Genomic DNA, 19,309 nt, shown 5'->3' on the forward strand with positions numbered 1-19,309 from the left:
GCAGCCTCCAGTCAGTGCACATGGGGTCTGCGATTTATACTCTTAAGGGATCTGGTGCCTTCAATTCCTCCCCTCCGATCCCAGCGGGGATCCAGCCTCTGTATCCTCTGCTCCAGCTTCTGTCGGGAAAACAGCCTCTCCATAGGCTGGCGGTGCTGGCAGGGCTGGGACCATGAGCGGCAGGTGCTCCCCTGCCAGCTGGCTCCTTGCACCTCCACACTGCTGGGCACCACACTTATCTGCTGTGCGGGGGAAATACTTGTGGGTAGAGCTGCCAGCCATGGGAGCTTGAGCTCTATTCCTGGTTCTGGGAGGGGAGTGGGATCTAATGGTTAGAGTGGGGGAGCTGGGAGTCAGGACTCCTGGGTTCTACCCCTGGCTTCGGCCCTGGCTTGGAAGCTCTTACCCAACTGCACAGCCCCGTGATCGGTGTCGATCAGAACACCCCTCTCCTCGGGTGCCCACATATGGGGAGGGCAGCACACCGCTGAGATTGCTGGTATTTCTGGATCTCCCTGCGCTGGCCCTGCTTTCCCAGGCCCGCATGTGCCTTCACACAGCCGCCGAGTCAGGCCGGGTCATAGCCTGACGGCTCCCTCCGGGCCCCAGCGTGTCTATATCGGGGCCGCCCCTTGTACGGTACTAACGGAGCCCTAGTAAAAATAACCGCAGGCCGGCCTCGTGCCATGTGGTGTCGAGAATGCACGAAGCTGTTCTCCAGCCCTCCTCCGCTCCAGGCTCAGCCCAGGGCTGCCAGCCCCTTGGCCTTCCCTTGCAGGCGGTTGGCTAATGCAGCTGCATGGGGGGGGGTCCCTCTCCCCCCGTCTGTGGAGACAGCTCAGTCTGCTCCCCCGTCCCATCATGCATCTGAGTTCCGGCCCATGGCAGGGGATCCAGTCCTGCCAGTCTCCAGCCCACCCCCACCAGTGCCCACAGCCCTGCTCTGTGAACGGGTGTTGCTTTGCATTGCCTGGGCCCAAAACTGTAGGGCTGGGGGCTCGACCGTGCAGCTCCCCCAAAGCTGCAGTCTGGGGCCAGGCCAGCTGGGAAGCCAGCGGGGGAATGATACTGCTGGGAAATACACGATGGGGCGGGAATGCAAAGTCAGCTCCCCTGTGAAACCCGCCCTCCCGTCTCAAGCAGCAAAGAGCTAACAGGAGGAGACGGGCAAGGCTACAGTGCGCAGCGTGGTACACTGACACCACAAGGAACGCCCCGCCCGGGGTCTAAGCACTGCCACGTGGCACGGCTGTGTGGTTAGAGCTGGGCGGGCGTCAGGGCTCCTGGGTTCTCGTCCCAGCTGTGGGAGGGGAGTGGGCTCTAGTGCATGAGTGCAGGGGCTTTGGTACCTAGGACTCCAGGGAGAGGAGCTGGCTCAAGTGAGGAGAGCAGGGCGGGCTGTGACTCAGGACTCCTGGGTTCTCTTTCGGGGTCTGCTGAGGGGTGTGCCTTTGCAGAGACGGCTGAGAAGATAACAGCCATGGCTGGGACAGGAAGAGAAGCTCTAGGGGGAATACCTGGATAGCCTTCCCCCAAAGCAGAGCTCCTGCCGAAAATGAACAAACAAGTACATTAAAGAGATGCGAAAACATGGCCGAGCGTGGCGTAAACAATCGTTCTTTCTGGACGGAAGGCGGGACCGATCGGGATCACCCCACTCCCGGCACCCCTGGCCTCTGGGGGAATCAAGGGCTAATGGGCCAGCTTCAGAAAGAGCCACGACCAAAGCTGCGTGCACTGGGGGCTTGTCTAGAGGCGGATGCATAGGAGGGCTCAGGCAGATCGCCTGCAGGTGCCAGTCAATGGTGAACATGCCTTGGACGCTTCTGCTCAGGAACAGGGCAAAGTTTGTTATAACTTTCATTCACCTGCGAGGATTTTTTTAGAGGCAGTTACATCTCTGTCCACTAGGTGGAGCACGTTTTGATTAAATAATAATTGGCCTTTGGGGGACGAGAGTGACAGAAGGTGATGACTTAACAACTGCAGTGTTATTTATTGTAGCCATGACAAAGCAAGAGGAGTATTGTTCTCCTGATGCCAGGCCTCGCCCGATCCTTCGCGGTGTAAGCGTGGACGATCTGTTTCAGAGGAAATCACTTCTACAAATATTGACTCCCGATTGCCGATCTGGATCACGCTGGTAGAAATCTGCGGCGACTCCACCACGTTTATACCAAGATCAGAAACTGGCCCTTCGCCTGAAAGCACGGTCCTGTTTGAAGGGTAAGGACTAGATTCTGACCTGTAAATGTGGAGTAACTCCAGGGAAGTCAGTGGAGTTACACTGCTGGAAATCTGATCAGAATTATGCTTTCTATTCCCACTGGCCAGATGCAGCTTAGCCCCAGGTGGGTGGGAGAGAGAGGCGGAGATTTCCACAGGGATCTGCAAACCCAAATGAATGAGAGCGGAGGAACAGCACAGTGGCCTTCCCCACTCTGCCACAGATCTCCTGTGGGACCTTACGTCCCGGTCCTCAAAGGGGGTTAGCGCCTTACTTCCCTTGATTCACTCCGTCCCCTGAGCTTTCAAACAATCAAAGCAAAACTCAATGGACTCGGTTGTGTTTTAATCTAAGGAAACCCGCATCAGGGACCTAAAACCAGAGGCATCAAGATCTTCAGGATTCCCCAACACTGGGAGTTGGCAAACTTCAGTCTGAATTTTAGATTTGCAACCAAACCTCTTACCTAGATCCTGGAAATTTGAACCCCTTGGTTCCTTGGCTTTTCTAGGTCTTTCTTGCAACTGGACCTGGTTGAAGTTTTTCAAAGAAGCATTTTTCCCCCCATCTGAAAATGCAGTTTTTTGTCTCAGTTGAAAAGGTTCAATTCCAATTTTTTGATTAAAAAAAATCAAAACAAAATAAAACTGGAATTTTCATCTCCGTCCTAAATTGATATTTTCATTTCATTTGGGTTTGCAAAAACCAGAAAAAAAATCCTTTTTCTGGACCCCGACCTCTATTGTCTCTCCCCTTTTCAGTCAAAAAAAGGGGGGGAATGTTTCTTTTTTAAAGGCATAAAAATACCCCCAGGTCTCCAAACTTTTGACATTTGTCAGATTTCAAAAAGCAAAATTTCCATTCGAAACAATCTGGCACAAAAGTTTCATTTTGAACGTTTCTCTTAAAAAAAATATCAATGGATATTTCAGACAAAAATTTTGATCAGCGTAGTTTCTCTCAAATCAATTCAAAGAAATAACATTGGATTTTTCCACCAGTTCTATTCACAACCTTAACAACCTTGAAACCCTTATCAATTTCCTTCTGAGAGACATTCCGACTCTCTCTTATCTGAGGTTCCTGAACAGTAGATCCAGGACTCCTGGGCTCTGTTCCTAGTTTACGTTTAAAGCCGGAAACGACCTTTAGATCATCTAGGCTGACCTCCTGTATAACTAGGCTTGGAAGGATTCGATTTTTATTGGCAAATGGCAATTTCACCAGGCACACACAAACCGATAGGAAAATATTTCCATGGATAATAACTGAAACTTACAGACTGGCAAATAAAGAAAAATGCTGCTTGAGAACTAGAGGTCGACTGAAGGATATTTACTTGATATATTTTGACGGGATGTTGACTATTTGTCTTTTAACAGTTATAAAGCTTTCACTTTTTGAATCTCAAACGTCTCCTGTCATTAAATTATTACTGGCTGACCCGCATAATTTCCCACAACTGTAAAAACTGAAATGGATAAAAATTAAAAAAAGCTTCAAATCCAGAATTTTGCACAAGTGTTAAAATGTAAATAGACAAAACTTGAAAAAAATACTTAAAAATAAACATCAGTTACCCTGCAAAATTATGTATGTATAAAAAATCAAATTCTGCCAAGCCTATGCGTAACTCAAGGCCTTCATTTTTATCCAGATATTGAGCCCAAAAACTTTAGTTAGGCTTAATCCATTTCAGGCCTCAGAAAACTAAACTGTGTGTGACTGGGAGAGACAAAGGTGTCACCAATGCCACTGACCCGCCTCGTGACCTTAGGTAAGTCACTTCCCTGCTCCGGGTCTCAGTTTCCCCGTCTGTAAAACGGGGATAAAGTGCTTTGGAATCTCCTGAACAGTACCCAAGCGAACAACATTATTAAGATGCCAGTCACACATATAAGACAGTGCTAGTTCTCTCTCTGTGTGTATAAAATGTTCATTTAAGGAGGCATCACAGCTCATAATGGGAACCCACCAAACATTTATTTTTAACCTCTGTGCCAAAAGCACGCTGGGCTTGCAGGCTGGGAGGTTTGGGCCCAACATTTGCTAATGTGTCTGTTGATATTGGGTGCCCAACATGAGATTCAACTTAAGCAAAGGGCTGAGCGCCGCGGCTCGGAGTTGTAGATACTGAGAGCATTCTGAAAATCCGGGGCAAGGTTTTCTCACCTCCAGCACCCCAAAACTGACGGCACTTCGGAGAAATGGAACTTTCCGCTCTCCCAAGTCAACGAAACGTAAAGTCCACCAACATTAAATAATGGAGATATCCCATCTCCTAGAACTGGAAGGGACCTTGAAAGGTCATTGAGTCCAGCCCCCTGCCTTCACTAGCAGGACCAAGTACTGATTTTGCCCCAGATTCCCAAGTGGCCCCCTCAAGGATTGAACTCACAACCCTGGGTTTAGCAGGCCAATGCTCAAACCACTGAGCTATCCCTCCCCCCAAAGAGAAGGGATCAGCAAACGGAAGGGGCAAATATCTCAGCTACCAGAGATTTCCTGACTCTCACTGCACTGCAGATTATGTGGGAATGATAATCTAAGTATGTAGATGTAGGAGCTAAATAGGAATTATTACAACCAATTTATACACTCCAGAAGCTACAGCTTCTAAAGAGGACTGGGGATCTCTTCCCCTAGGCCCTGATTCAGCAGAGCACATAAGCACATGCTGAATTGAGGCCTTAATAACCAGGGATGCTGCCGTAGTCTTTTTCAGCTAGATGAACATGATCAACAAAGCGCAAGTACATAACTGCATGGGCTGGTATTTGTCATGCATGTATCTTCATGTGGCGGGGGTGTTTTGTTGTTATGTATACACAAATGTGTGTGTGTGTGTGGGGGGGGGTGTTTAGCAGGGCCATGGCTTTCAAAAGTGACGACTGATTTTGCGTGCCACAATTTAGTGTGTCCAAATTGCGACCCCTTTAAGGAGGCTGATGATTTTCAGAGGCCCTTTGTACTTTCTGCAAATCAGGTCCCTTTAAGGCATCTCAGATTGGCCCCTCAAAATCGTTATCAGCTACAGTAAATCCTGTCCCATATATGTATATATTCACAGTCCTGGTCCATAGACTATCAATCCCAGATTGTGTCTACAGCCCTGGCCTGTGTGTATGGTACCTCTATAGGAGACAGTGCCGCCTAGTGGAAAGAGCACGGGACTGGGATTTAGGAAACCTGGTTCTCGGCTCTACCACTGGCCTGTCTCTTCTTTGGCAAGTCTCTTCACATCGCTGAGCCTCAGTTTCCCCATCTGTATAACATGGATAACAATACTGATCTCCTTTGGAAAGGGCTTCTCGCTCTACTGCTGGGAAGCGCTAGGGAAGAGGGTTGCCTAAGTGACTCCATTCTAAAGGATCTTTTCCAACTGCTGATAACTTTCACCTTCAGGCTAAATCCTTCCACCTCGAGCCTCTGCGAGGGGGGGTGAATTGTTTTGGAAACTCTGAGCAAAAATGGGTCATCTGTTTTTGAGTAGAAAGTGAAAAAGAGGGTTTTTGGGTTGTTTTTTGCCCTTATAAAGGTCATTTTGTTAACTTTTGACACGCCCGGAGAAGGAGCACAGTCTGGCATGTACAGGTGACATTGTCACCCTAGTGGTTGCTCATGTGGTATATTTTATCAGGAGACTTCCAACCTCTTTGCAGAGGTGGGTCAGTGCCAATAGCCCTGTTTTGCAGACAGGGAAACTGAGGCACAGAGCAGGGACATGACTTGCCCAAGGTCACACAGTGAGTCACTGGAAAAACTATGAACAGACCCAAGAGTCCTGATTCGCTGCACCTCTAATCACTAGGCCAAGCTCCCAGAATCCAGGAGCCTTGACTCCCAGCCCTGTGCTCTAACCAGTGCCTGATCCTGTCTACACAGACTTACTATCAGTTGCAGAAGCTCCTGGAAGAAACGTGTCATGTGGCCTAGATCGATGTTATCCTGCCATTCTGGATCTAGTTAAGCTCTTCCCTCCCCAATGACATCACTGTATCCATAGTAACTAACGTACTTCAAAGGGGAAAGGGTGGAAGGAGACCAAAAAAATATGGATAAACAATGAACAAACTCTGCTGCTTAAACAAAATGTTTGATGGTGCCCAGGGGGGCTATAAAAGTTTTATTGCCTCTTGTTTGGGAAAACCTGTGTACTCACTTGAAACGCCAACGGGACTGGAACAGGGCTAGATCAAGCCTAGGAGCGGAAACCAGGACTCCTGGGTTCTATTCCTAGCTTTGGCAAAGGGAGTGAGGCCTACTGGTTTGAACGGAGGTCTGGGAGTCAGAACTGCAGGGTCCTAGGAGGGGAGTGGTTTCTAGTGGCTAGTGCAGTGGGGACTGGGAGTCAGGACTCCTGGGTCTGTCCCCAGCTTTGGGAGAGGAGGCAATTTAGTGAGTTAGAATAAGGGGGCTGATCATCGGGATTCCCAGATCCGCCTCTTTATGCAGCAACTCACTGCCCAGTTTATGCCTCAGTTTTCCCCACCTGTATAATGGGGATAATCCTGACCTGGCTCAGGGGAGACTGCAGGGACGGAGCTTTTAAGGATTAAATAACCTTTTCTACCAGCCCGGGCACTGGTTTCTGAGCCCTGTAAGGAGTTAGATGGTTGCAGAGTGCAGTCCTGTGGCGGTGCCACTCACTCCACAGTAGATAGGTGCATCTGATTGTCATCATTAAATCTCTCAGGGATGTCGGCACTGGTTGAACTGTTTCTTTGCTGTGTTATTTCCCCAAAAACTATTTAAAAATTAGGGGACAGATTTTCCGTTAGGGTCTCCGATCTGAGTCTGCCCTGGGTTCACTGGTATTGGGGCCCAAGCTAGTTCAGGTCTGTGTACCTGGGCGGCAATCAGGCCCCCAGCTGGAGAAGTGGCTGGTAGCCGGGATAGTGAAACGGCCACGGGACGCCGCTGGGTGGGGTGAGGCGCTCCGCAGAACCTGCCCCTCCCCACAGCAATGGGGTGAACACCCTCCATTCGGCCCAGCCAGCAAGTCGTCCTCGCGCTGAATGTTCTCACTGACTGTGAGGGGTGTGCACTGGGGAGGAAGGCAGCAGGGGAACCAAAGCCCCGAACTGCTTGCAAGGAATGGGCTGTGGGGACAAACAACCTAACTAGTTTGAAGATGGCGCCTGATGCATTTACGACAGGCCGGCCATAGAGGCTTGTCCCCCAGCTCCCATCAGTTTCAATGGGAGAACCCAGCCTATGGAGTCCAACGGAGAGATGCCAATTTATCCCACTGGGGTCCACTGAGTCCCATGGGGTGATTGACGCCAGCCGGGGATCGGGCCCTAGGCTTTGCAGCAGTCCCACGGGAGAGTTGCTTTCTAAAGCTGTCTCCTTTCTCCAGGGTCAGTAGCTGCAATTGACAAGTGGGTCATTTCCCACTCAGCCTTTCACTTCCCAACCCAGGGGTGTCTGCTGCACCCGCGGGGTTCGCCCAGCGAGACAGGCTCACAAGCACCCGCGCGACACGTGGATCCACCGGCGGCTGCGGGAACAGCGAGGGCTCTGCAGGTGTAGCCTACGTGCCCGTCTCTGCAAAGCTGGTTACATATTAATGGCGTTCTAGTGACAAGTAATCCCAGGCAGCGCTGTCTCTGCCGTTTAACCTTCTCCTGGGGCGTCAGGTGACACGGCTGGGAAGTGTTAGATTTGTGGATCACCAGAGGGGGAAATCAACAGAGTTCTGTGCCTCAGTTTCTCTTCCCACCCTTTGTCTAGTTAGTCTGTGAGCTCTGTTGGGAGTGGTCTGCCTCCCACTCTGTGTCTGTGCAGCAGCTGGTACAAGGAAGGTCCTGATTCCAATCAGGGTCTGCGCAGCGCCTGGCGCTAAGGGGCCCCGATCTCAGTCAGGGTCTGCGCGGCGCCTGGCGCTAAGGGGCCCCGATCTCAGACAGGGTCTGCGCGGCGCCTGGCGCTAAGGGGCCCCGATCTCAGACAGGGTCTGCGCGGCGCCTGGCACTAAGGGGCCCCGATCTCAGTCAGGGTCTGCGCGGCGCCTGGCACTAAGGGGCCCCGATCTCAGTCAGGGTCTGCGCGGCGTCTGGCGCTAGGGGGCCCCGATCTCAGTCAGGGTCTGCGCGGCGCCTGGCACTAAGGGGCCCCGATCTCGGTCAGGGTCTGCGCGGCGCCTGGCGCTAAGGGGCCCCGATCTCAGACAGGGTCTGCACGGCGCCTGGCGCTAAGGGGCCCCGATCTCAGACAGGGTCTGCGCGGCGTCTGGCGCTAGGGGGCCCCGATCTCAGTCAGGGTCTGCGCGGCGCCTGGCACTAAGGGACCCCGATCTCAGTCAGGGTCTGCGCGGCGCCTGGCACTAAGGGGCCCCGATCTCTGTGAGGGTCTGCGCGGCGCCTGGCACTAAGGGACCCCGATCTCAGTCAGGGTCTGCGCGGCGCCTGGCACAATGAGGGCCCTGATTTTAGGTGTAATTTTTAGGCCCTACAGTAATACACATAAACTAAACAAGAGCAAGGGTGCTACTGTAAGACATCTACTACTCCTGCTATTTTTGCTTTTTATTTATTATTGCTTTTGATTCAGAGCAATGAAGAGTGCCCAGGCACCGGCTCCACACACCCTACCAGTTATTTAAAATGACAAAAGCAAATTCAAGAACCATTCTGCTCCCACCACCTTCTGTCTGGCTCCCCAAACCCTTCTCAAGGGCCAGGGAAAGCAACTGGCTGGGAAAGCAGAGAGCTCGGGGCTGTGTCCCAGCAGGGCAGGAGACAAGGCGGTTACAGCACTCGCTTGGGCTGCCGGCAGAGCTGGGTCACCGCCCAGCTGGGGCAAGTCACTTAGTCTCTCTCGGCCTCAGTTTCTCCCTCTCTAAATGGAGCTAATCTGGCATTGTGAGGCAATGGTGTAGGTAGCGACCATAGAGGGGACACCCTCAGCAGCCCATGAGCTGTATACTCAGCTGAGGTGTAAACCAAAGAGCGGGTTACTATCTTACCTGGAACATACGCATAGATAGACAGACGCTAGATTGTGTGTGTACCTCCTGCACACAAGATATAGTGTGTGTGTGTAAACACCACCCCCCCCACAGCTAGTGCTCACGTCTCTGATCCACAAACGTGGCCCCCCAGTTCTCAGCAACGATTAGAGAGCAGAGCCCCAAGGCCTCCTCACCCAGCCAAGCTGACACCAGGGAATTCCATAGCAGCGTGCAGCGCGTGGCGCTTGGTCGGACTGAGCCGAACACGTGGTGCTGTCATCACCTGGCCTGTTTGCTCCCTCCCCAACGCTGCTGCCAACCCCGAGAGCGCAAACATCAGGAGCCCGCCCTCTCCAAAAGCCTGAGATTTGCTTAAAAATCACGAGATCATAATCACAGCAGGGCCAGGGTGGGTCTTTTTCTTTGCCTCCTACTTTCTGCCCCTGTAGGGAGCACTCCGGCCACGTTTTCAAACTTTTCTCTCCAGCCACATTGGCCAGAAATGTCCTTTCGGGATTTTCATGTGCTCACTCTAGGAGCTGGGGATTTCAGAAACACATACAATACCGCCAGGCAGCGAGGAGAGAGATGGCATCTCCCACACATCAGTGGGAATTAACTTGATTCTACTGCCTGGGTCTGATTTGCAGCTTCCACTTTGGCAGCGCTCAGGGTCCGGCAGGCCCTGTTGTGACACTCGTGGCCAGATCCTTCTCAGCCCCTAATGGAGCTGAAGATCTGGCCAGATGCCTATGGACAAGTGAGCTCTGTGGGGCAGGGACCATACGGCCCCAGCACAGTGGGGTTCTGGTCAATGACTGGAGCGCCTGGGCACTACCGTAATACACTAAACAAACACACAGCACACAGGATTCCTGGCCCTCGGTGCTACCATAATACAAAGGATAAGAACGCTTGCAGGGCGTGGACGTCAGTTTCACAGAGGGATGTACTGAGCCCCTCTCCGGAAATGAATGCACACGCCCAAAGTTCAGTGCCCCACAGATCCCCACCTGACACTAAGGCCCCCTTTCGAAGCACGGCCCTTGATCGCGACAGGGCTAGGGCAATATTCCTTCAAATGTTTGGGGAATAAAAGGAAAGGGGAACCCCTCAATGGAAAGAGAGAGATGGCTTGGGAGGGTGGGGGGTGAGAGAGAGCACACCGAATGGCCTAATGAAATTGCAAAGAACAAGGCGAGACCCAAAGGAAGAAAAGTCCCCCATGCATGCAGTAGGTACTCGGAAACCTCCCCTCCCTGTGCAAAGGGGCATTGAGCATGAGGGGAGGGACGGAGCTGGATCAGACGCCCCCGCCGGTCTCACCCTGAGTCTTGCTGAATTAGAAACATGACACACATGCACACCGCAGTTCGCAGTCTCAGACCTTGTCTCGCTCCGATCTGGATACCGAAGGATCCAGCCAGCTCGGCCTACCCACGCCTGCCCCGGGCTACAGCCGCTACAGAGGGGGTTTTGTTTCAAGGGAAGGGGTCGCGGCATTTTGCTAGGAGGAGACAGATGAAGTATGCGTCAGGTTGGCCTCAGAGCCAACGTGACACAACCAGCAGGGGTGCGCTTGGGAGGCGGACTGTGAGGTCAGAGTTGTGATTGACGTCAAGGTTGTAAAGAGAGGTTGCCACCATAAATGGGGTGGTCTAGTGATAAAAGCAGGGGTGGAGGCTGGGAGTCAGGACTCCTGGGTTCTAGTCCCAGCTCTGGGAGGAGGAGTGGGGTCTAGTGGTTAGAGTGAGGGTGGGGCCCAAGAATCAGGGCTTTGGGCTCTATTCCTAGTTCTGGTCGGGGAGCCTTGTCTAATGGTCAAAGCAGGGAGGACCAGGACTCCTGTGTTCTAACCTTGCCTTTTGGACAGGTCACGTCCCTTCTCGGTGCCTCAGTTTCCCTATCTGTAAAATAGTACTAACCTCAGCAGAGCAGGGTAAAGCTTAACCCTTTAACTCTGAGTTCCTGGGATGGACGGCTCAGGCGACAGATAAACCGAGTGTCGTCGTGTTTATTTTGATCCCTTTTAATTTCCCCCCCAATACTCCTTTTGGTCTGAAAATTAATACTAAAAAAAAGAAGAAGAGGGAGAGGGAAAAGAGCATTTACAACAGTTACAAATTAAAACCACCTCATCTCTTTGCACACACCCAGCGCCCCTTCCTCTGCAAATAGATCACGCAGCATTGGCCTCATCTCGTCCTGAGACCCTCTTATGTCTGGACTGAGCCCAGGGTCTGATCCAACAGCCAGTGGAAAGACCCCTGTTGGCTTTGGGTCAGGCCCTGAGAAAAAGATTTGGAGACTGTTTCCTCGGCTAGCCCAGAGGGATCTGTTCTGTGTTTGTGCAGCGCCTGGCACAGTGGGGTCCCGCTCCGTGACTGGGGTGCTAGGCACTACCCTAACACACCTCATAAATAAATAATCATATCTCGAGAGCAGCTAGATTGGCTGCTCTTAAAAGGGATCAGACTTCTGGGGAGGCAGGAGGTGGAGACCGAAGGCATCAGGGGGAAGCAGAGTGGGAATTTTATCCGAGTAGTGTTAGCCTTCTTCTTAAACTAAGCACCAGGGGCATGGAAAATCCTGTCTGAACGCCGTGCCCACCCCCCACCCCCCGCACCTGCCAGCACTGGGTCTCTGCAGCCTGGCAGGTGTTTGACCCCCGCTAAAGTAGGATCCTAGTAGCTAGAGACAGAAAAGGCCCAGCACAGCAGACGTGTAAGGACCTAGGGTTACGGAGAGAGATTCTGGGTCCAACTCATTGTGGTCGTATCCCTAGCCCATAGATAGACGGGGGGGTTCACAGCACCATTTCACTCTCATGATCTGTGTCACCAGTACTGAAATGTACACACACATCTTGAGTGATCTGAACCATTTCCCTGCAGGCTAAACAGTCGCTGGGTCAGAACCAGACTCCTGACCCAAATACTCCCCCCAGCTTTGGGCAAATTCAAATACAGAGCCAAACTTTGTGGCTTAGGCCCCTCTCTAGCTGCTGGGACTTCATCGGGTCCAAATTTCTTGTACACAGTTTCTACTATGTGTGTGTGTTGTTCTCTCTCACACACACACACACACACACACACAATGTCTGGGAGATCTATCGTGTGTATTGTCCAGTTGTGCCAATTAGCAAACAAAGAGGATTACAAAAGAAATGAAACCCAAGGATACAGCATTCCCACAATGCTCTTTGTTCCCTTATTTTGACAGGTGCCATTTTCTTTTCAGTCTCTAGGGCAGACCAGTGAATGGGCCGTGGTGTATTTTGACGAGATCTTGCCGCAGAGCTTACAGTGCTGAGAAATGGGGAGAGGCTGCTGGGTGGGGTCAGTTGGAGCGAATTATCAGCAGTGCAGCGAATTAGCTAGATGAGAACTAGCCCTGTTCTCCTATGCGTGTGTGGGAAACAGACAGAGCCCACATGTTTTCAACGCGGCTGAAGTCAATAATTGATATTTATGTTTAGTCATTTTATGCAAGGTTGGCTCGTGGCTAGAGCAGAGGGTGGTTTAAGGAGTCAGGACTCCTGATTTCTACTCTCAGCTGTGATAATTTGTCCAATCTAGAGCTCAGAGCAGAGGTGGCTGGGAGTCAGGACTCCTGGGTTCTAGTCCTGGCTCTGGGAGGGAAGTGCAGGCTAGTGTTTAGAGTAGGCCTGTCAATTAATCACAATTAACTAAAAAAAAAAAATGAACTGTGATTTAAAAAATTAATCACTGTTAAACAATTGAAATGTATTAAATATTTTGGATGTTTTTCTACATTTTCAAATATATTGATTTCTATTACAACACAGATACAAAGTGTCCAGTGCTCACTTTATATTATTTTTTATTACAAATATTTGCACTGTAAAAATGATAAACAAAAGAAATAGTATTTTACAATTCACCTCATACAAGTACCGTAGTGCAATCTCTTTATCTGAAAGTGTAATTTACAAATGTAGAATTTTTTGTTACATAACTGCACTCAAAACCAAAACAATGTAAAACTCTAGAACCTACAAGTCCACTCAGTCCTACTTCTTGTTCAGCCAATCGCTCAGACAAACAAGTTTGTTTACATTTACGGGAGACACTGCTGCCTGCTTCTTATTTACAATGTCACCTGAAAGTGAGAACAGGCGTCCGCATGGCACTTCTGTAGCCGGCATTGCAAGGTATTTACATGCCAGATATGCTAAATATTCGTATGCCCCTTCATGCTTCGGCCATCATTCCAGAGGACATGCTTCCATGCCGATGACGTTCGTTAAAAAATAATGCATTAATTAAATTTGTGACTGAACTCCTTGGGGGAGAATTGTATGTCCCCTGCTGTTTTACCCGCATTCTGCCATATATTTCATGTTCTAGTAGTCTGGGATGATGACCCAGCACATGTTCATTTTAAGAACACTTTCACGGCAGATTTGACAAAACACAAAAAAGGTACTAATGTGAGATTTCTAAAAATAGCTACAGCACTCGACTCAAGGTTTAAGAATCTGAAGTGCTGTCCAAAATCTGAGAGGAACGAGGTGGAGCGTGCTTTCAGAAGTCTTAAAAGAACAACACTCTGATGCGGAAACTACAGAACTTGAACCAGCAAAAAAGAAAATCAACCTTCTGCTGGTGGCATCTGACTCAGATGATGAAAATGAACATGCGTCGGTCCACACTGCTTTGAATTGTTATCAAGCAGAACCCGTCATCAGCATGGATGCATGTCCCCTAGAAGGGTGGTTGAAGCATGAAGGGACATATGAATCTTTAGCGCATCTGGCACGTAAATATCTTACGACGCCAGCTACAACAGTGCCTGGAGAATGCCTGTTCTCACTTTCAGGTGACATTGTAAACAAGAAGCGGGCAGCATTGTCTCCTGCAAATGTAAACAAACTTGTTTGTCTGAGCGATTGGCTGAAGTAAGACTGAGTGCACTTGTAGATTCTAAAGTTTTACGCTGTTTTATTGTTGAATACGGTTTTTTTTTTACATAATTCTACGTTTGTAAGTTCAACTTTCATGATAAAGAGATTGCACTACAGTACTTGTATTAGGTGAATTGAAAAATACTATTTACTTTGTGTTTTACAGTGCAAATATTTGTAATCAAAAATAAATGTCAAGTGAGCACTGGACACTTTGTATTCTGTGTTGTAATTGAAATCAATATTTCTGAAAATGTAGGAAACATCAACAACATTTAAATCAATGGTATTCTATTGCTGTTTAACAGTGCGATTAATCGCGATTAATGTTTTTAATCGCTTGACAGCCCTAGTTTAGAGCAAGAGAGAATAGGGAGCCAGGTCTCCTCCGTTCTCAGCTCAGCTACTTTCGTGCAATATGACCTTGAGTGAGTCAACTGGATTTGAAGACACTCCAGCTGGATTGAGACCAGTTTAAAGAGCTGGGCAGAAAGGTGTTGGGTTTAGATGGAAATTAGCTCCTAGTGAAAGAATAATGTCACTGTGTCTCAGAGAGAGAAGCGTTTCAAGGGGGACTCTGGTCCGATTCCAGTCAGGGCCTGCTAACGTGGGGGGCTGGCAGCTATGACACGCCATCTTCTAACTTCACTGAGACCATACCATGGGGGAAGATGAGCCTTCATCAGCCCAGCGAGGGCCGTCAGTGGGCTCCCGCCACAGCTTAGCGCTGAGATCTTTCTCTCCGCACTAGGGTTGTGGAGGCTTCCCAGTCTCTCATGCCTCTCAGACGGAGATAGGCCCCGGCCAACGCCCAGGGTCCCAGTTCTGATCTGGCATAAATCTAGAGTAGTTCAACAAGGAAGGGAGAAAACTCCAGTGAGATCAGAAACAGGCCCCAGATCGTGGGGGATATTTGGATGTGAAAAGTAACACTGCTGCGATTCAGATCTCTGCTTTCCTCTCTTGTGGTTGGGACATGTGTCAATCTCAGCCCCACATATATCCCCATCTGCCCCGTCAAAGCCGCTCTCCTCCAGCTTTGGAATTGATCCCCACTTATTTCTGCCAGGGACAACAGGCTGTGAAACGCAGTCAGTGACGGTGTGTGAGGGGGCGAACACCCCCCTCACCTCCCCGCCCCTCTGCCAAACCTTGTAACCAAGAGCCACCCCCGGCCGAGAGCGCAGCCCTGCCGGCGCAAAGACCTCACCGCTGTGTCCCAGGGGCTGATGGGCCTGTGGGCGACCTCAGCGCACCGAGAGCTGAATGACCGGGAACGGCCCTGCCACATAGGGGGGATATCTGAGGAAGAAGCCTCTTGACCCACTGAGTCAAGCAGGTCCCAAGCCCGGGGGGGTCCCAGAGCAGCCAGAGACGAGGCGTAAAGAAATCAACCCAGGCAGCCCTTTCTGCTCTTCCAACCTGCAGCCTCGTGCAGCACGAGCCAGTGGGTCAGGCCCTTACAAATGGATAGCCCCAAAAGGCGTGGGGGGGGGTGTGTGAGTGTGAGCACAGGTGAGTGTGCCCAAGTGCGTGTGCATAGGAAAAATCACCTTTCCGGGGGGCTTTCGGCGGAGCTGAGCACCAAATCCCCCCGTAGGCAGCCTCGGGCCCACACCTTGTCTTGCAAGGGGGCTGGATCGCCGGCCGGTGTCAGCTGGGGCGGCTCTGGTTGGGGCAGGAATCGATGATCGGGATCGGCCCTCCCCCCTGCCTCCCCTTCAGAGATCACCACGCGTGTGAAATGCATTCGCTGAGGTGGAGGGGGATGACGTGCCCGAGGCGTCCCCATGCGCAGGAGGGAGCAAACCAGATTCCCCAACGACCTGGCCTGTGCTCTCACTGCTAGACAATGCTCCCTGTTCCAAACAGCCGCAGCCCAAAGCAAAGCCCCCCCAGAACCAAACGGCGCCAACACGTCCCGAGTGCGTTCTCGGGTCCTTCCCCTGTGCATTTCCGTAGGCTTAGCAGCAGGTCCTCGTTCTGCAATATGGACCCATTGCTGGGATTTAACTCACCCGGAGCTGCCAGCTTCTCCCAGCTCCTGCTAACATCTACAGGAGCGGAGGGTGTCCTGTGGCGACCTCCCCCTTGGGAGCCAGGCCGCTGCCGGCTGCTCCTTCCCAAGGCCCATAAATACCAGCTGGACTGCTAGTCACGGCCGTACTTTTGCTCTATGACCTACCCGAGTCCCTCTGCGCACGGATCCCTGCCTGCTTCAAACAAAGGGAGCTTGTTTCTTCTCCAGGGAAGGGGCTTTTTCCAGGGGCCTCTTTATTTTATTTTGCAAGAAAAAAACACACCAAAAAACAATAAAAATAAAGCTGAGCTCCGCTTTGAAACACAACCCAAGCTTCCCGGGACTGGGGGCTGCCCCCCACACACACTTAACACTGGGGAGGTGGTGGCGGGGCAGTGCGAGGGTCGCCCCAATTCCCCTCCTTTGCAATCAAATTCAGGGTGAGAGCCAGATGTGCTCCGAGGGATCAAAATGTCTTGGCCTTTTTAGGGTCATGAGGAGAAAAATCCCACGAGCCCCTTAGAGAAACCCCAGACCACGTGGGTGCTTTTCCCGCACTGCTCTACGGGCTGCTCGTGGCGGTGGCCAGAGGCATCCGGATCCATGCGTGTCGTTGCTGTATCTGGCTGTAACGTGGAGGGCTTAACTCGAGGCAAACAAATCCAGCATTGTGTCGTCAGCTCCTATCGCGGGAACCCCACCCAGCAACGAGACTTTCACAAAACGGGGAGAGAGAGATGGACGTGTGACAGGGGCACCTTGGGCTAGATCCAGAACCCATTCGGGTCAAGTTGCTGGGGCCCTCTGAATGGCGGACAGGGTTTAAAGGAAAGCGAGGTGATATGTATGGAAAAGTCTGGTGCTTGTCATGGGGTAGGGGCATTAATGGGGCGGGACGTCTGAGACGTGACCCCACCCCAAAATCCAATTAATGCCCCTCTCTTCCCACAGAGAGACTCATTTACCCGCAGGAGGGGCCGCGCTGCGATCGAGTGACTACTGCAGGGCTGCTATTGCTACGGGGTTGGGGAAGGCCTGAATCCGAGGCAGGCAGTCTGGCGATGCAGCCTGGGCCGTATGCACTTGAGTGTGTGTGTGTGTGTGTGTGTGTGTGTGTGCACGCCTGTGGTCAGGGGGTTAGCCATGGGCTGGGGGTTGACTGGGCCCACCGGGTGGCTGGGAAGAGGTGGAAATTAATTTGATTCTAACCGGCATGGGGTGCCTTCCCCAGGTAACCAGCACCAGAGAGAAAGACAGACCTGTTGAGATCATGTCTAAAGCACATTTGTGTCTCAAAGAACACTTTGTGCTCCACCTTAGCTAGGATACGTTTGAGGGAGCTCCTTATGGTCACACGTCAAAATGGTCTCGGGCTCCCCCAAGCCAAGACCTCGCTGGCTGCTCCTCACTCCTGGGCAGACTAAAGCCTCAGCAATTTTGCGTCCCTGGCTTTTATGTCACAAAGGAAACCGAGTTTTGGCCCACGAGTCATATTGGGACCAGCCCAGGATCTGAAAAGGAGGGAAATGACACACCAAAAAAAAAAAAAAAGTTCCCTCTCTTGCCGCAGTCCCGTGATGCAAGGCTGCTGGGGCGTTGGCGGGGGAGATTGACGACAGATTGATGGCGGGATCCGAGCACCCAAGGGTGCGCCCTCCTCAGACAAAAGGCCTGATTCTGCTCAGCCACTGGAGCTCCACTGGAGCCAACAGGAGCTGACGGCGCCATGCAAAGGGTGTGCGAGCCTCATCCCTTTCACCCTTCCCCATCGCATGCGGCGGCACAAAATCAATCTTGCCCACACCCAATTTTTTTTTTTTTTAACAAACACTGCAGTGTCTTCGCACTGCTCAAGGCATTTCCAGCAACCATGGCCAGATCCTTCCAGGAACTACGCTGTTTTACACCAGCGTCAGATCCAGCCCCAAGTGCTAAGAAACTGAGCACCAACCAACTCTAGACGGTGGTGGGCTAGCAAAGGAGACACCATACCATCCAGGCACATAGTGCCAGCCACCAGAATGCTTGGATCTTTATTCTGCTTCACAATCATGCACGTGGCTTATTCCTATTTTAACCATGCCCATCTGGACAATACCCAGTCCTTGGGTGTGCCCGGCACCCTCACTTTCACGCCAGCTTTATTTATGAAACAGCTGAGCTGATGTCCTGGAGCTGAAAGATGCCTGGTGGGGGAAATTGAGAGTGTGTGTGCGTGTGTGCATGGGTGGGATCATAATTTACGAGGATCAGAATACTTAAGCACACAAAAGGGAAGGGAGAAAGATCCAAGGAAAGAATGAATCATGGTCGAAAGAGACATGGGCCAAGTCAAATAGGTGGCTAAAATCCCGCTTTGAGGGTTTGCGCTGGGTACCAACTCCACTTCATCCTTGACTCCTCCACCCAGCGATCTCACATCCCTTTCCAGTTGTCCTTATATAACTCAGCAGTAGGCGGTTATACAACTACAAAGGGGGACTGGGGAGAGGGAAAAGCCAAAACGCCTCCTGGCAAAACTTCTCGTGGAGTTTGTCTTTTGGTAAATTCGACGGGAGAAGGTTGGATTTTCTGTCTCTGAGCCCCTGCCCCCCCAACCATCCAGCCACAATGTTATGAAGCCCCTTCCTGGTTTTGATTTATTCTGATTTGGTTGCCGATTTCACAGCACGCCCGTTTCCGCCCGCCTTCCCTTCTCCCCCACCACCCGGGGAAGCAGCTAATGTCCCAGCATATCCTGAGTCCTCACAAGTGTCACCGCGGAACCCGACTCAAAATACTACTAGCTGAGAGCTGTGATAGAGAGTCCCTCATTGCGAGTGAAACCGATCAGTTTCGCCTTGAACCTTCCACCCCTGAGGAAATCCGTCTGCACTGCACAGTCCTGCCTGCGGCCTGATGAGTGTCCCCTCCACTCCTGTCAGAGTGAAGGCTGCTTGGGACCTTCCACAACTGGGCAAGCGGTCGCTTTGCCCAGAGCTGGTTTGGTTCATTGCAATGGACAATATGGGGTTAAACTCGCACAAACAGAACCAAGACACTCCTAAAAGAAAAAAAACCCACACTCCACCCTCTCTAAATTCTTTCCATCCGCACAAGAATAAGCCTGGTTTTGTTGTTTACATTTATATTATATATATAAATATTCCACTTTAGCCCAACTTTTCCCACCACCGGAAT

The sequence above is a fragment of the Malaclemys terrapin genome, chromosome 23, assembly GCF_027887155.1.
Source record: "Malaclemys terrapin pileata isolate rMalTer1 chromosome 23, rMalTer1.hap1, whole genome shotgun sequence".
Classification (NCBI taxonomy): domain Eukaryota; kingdom Metazoa; phylum Chordata; order Testudines; family Emydidae; genus Malaclemys; species Malaclemys terrapin.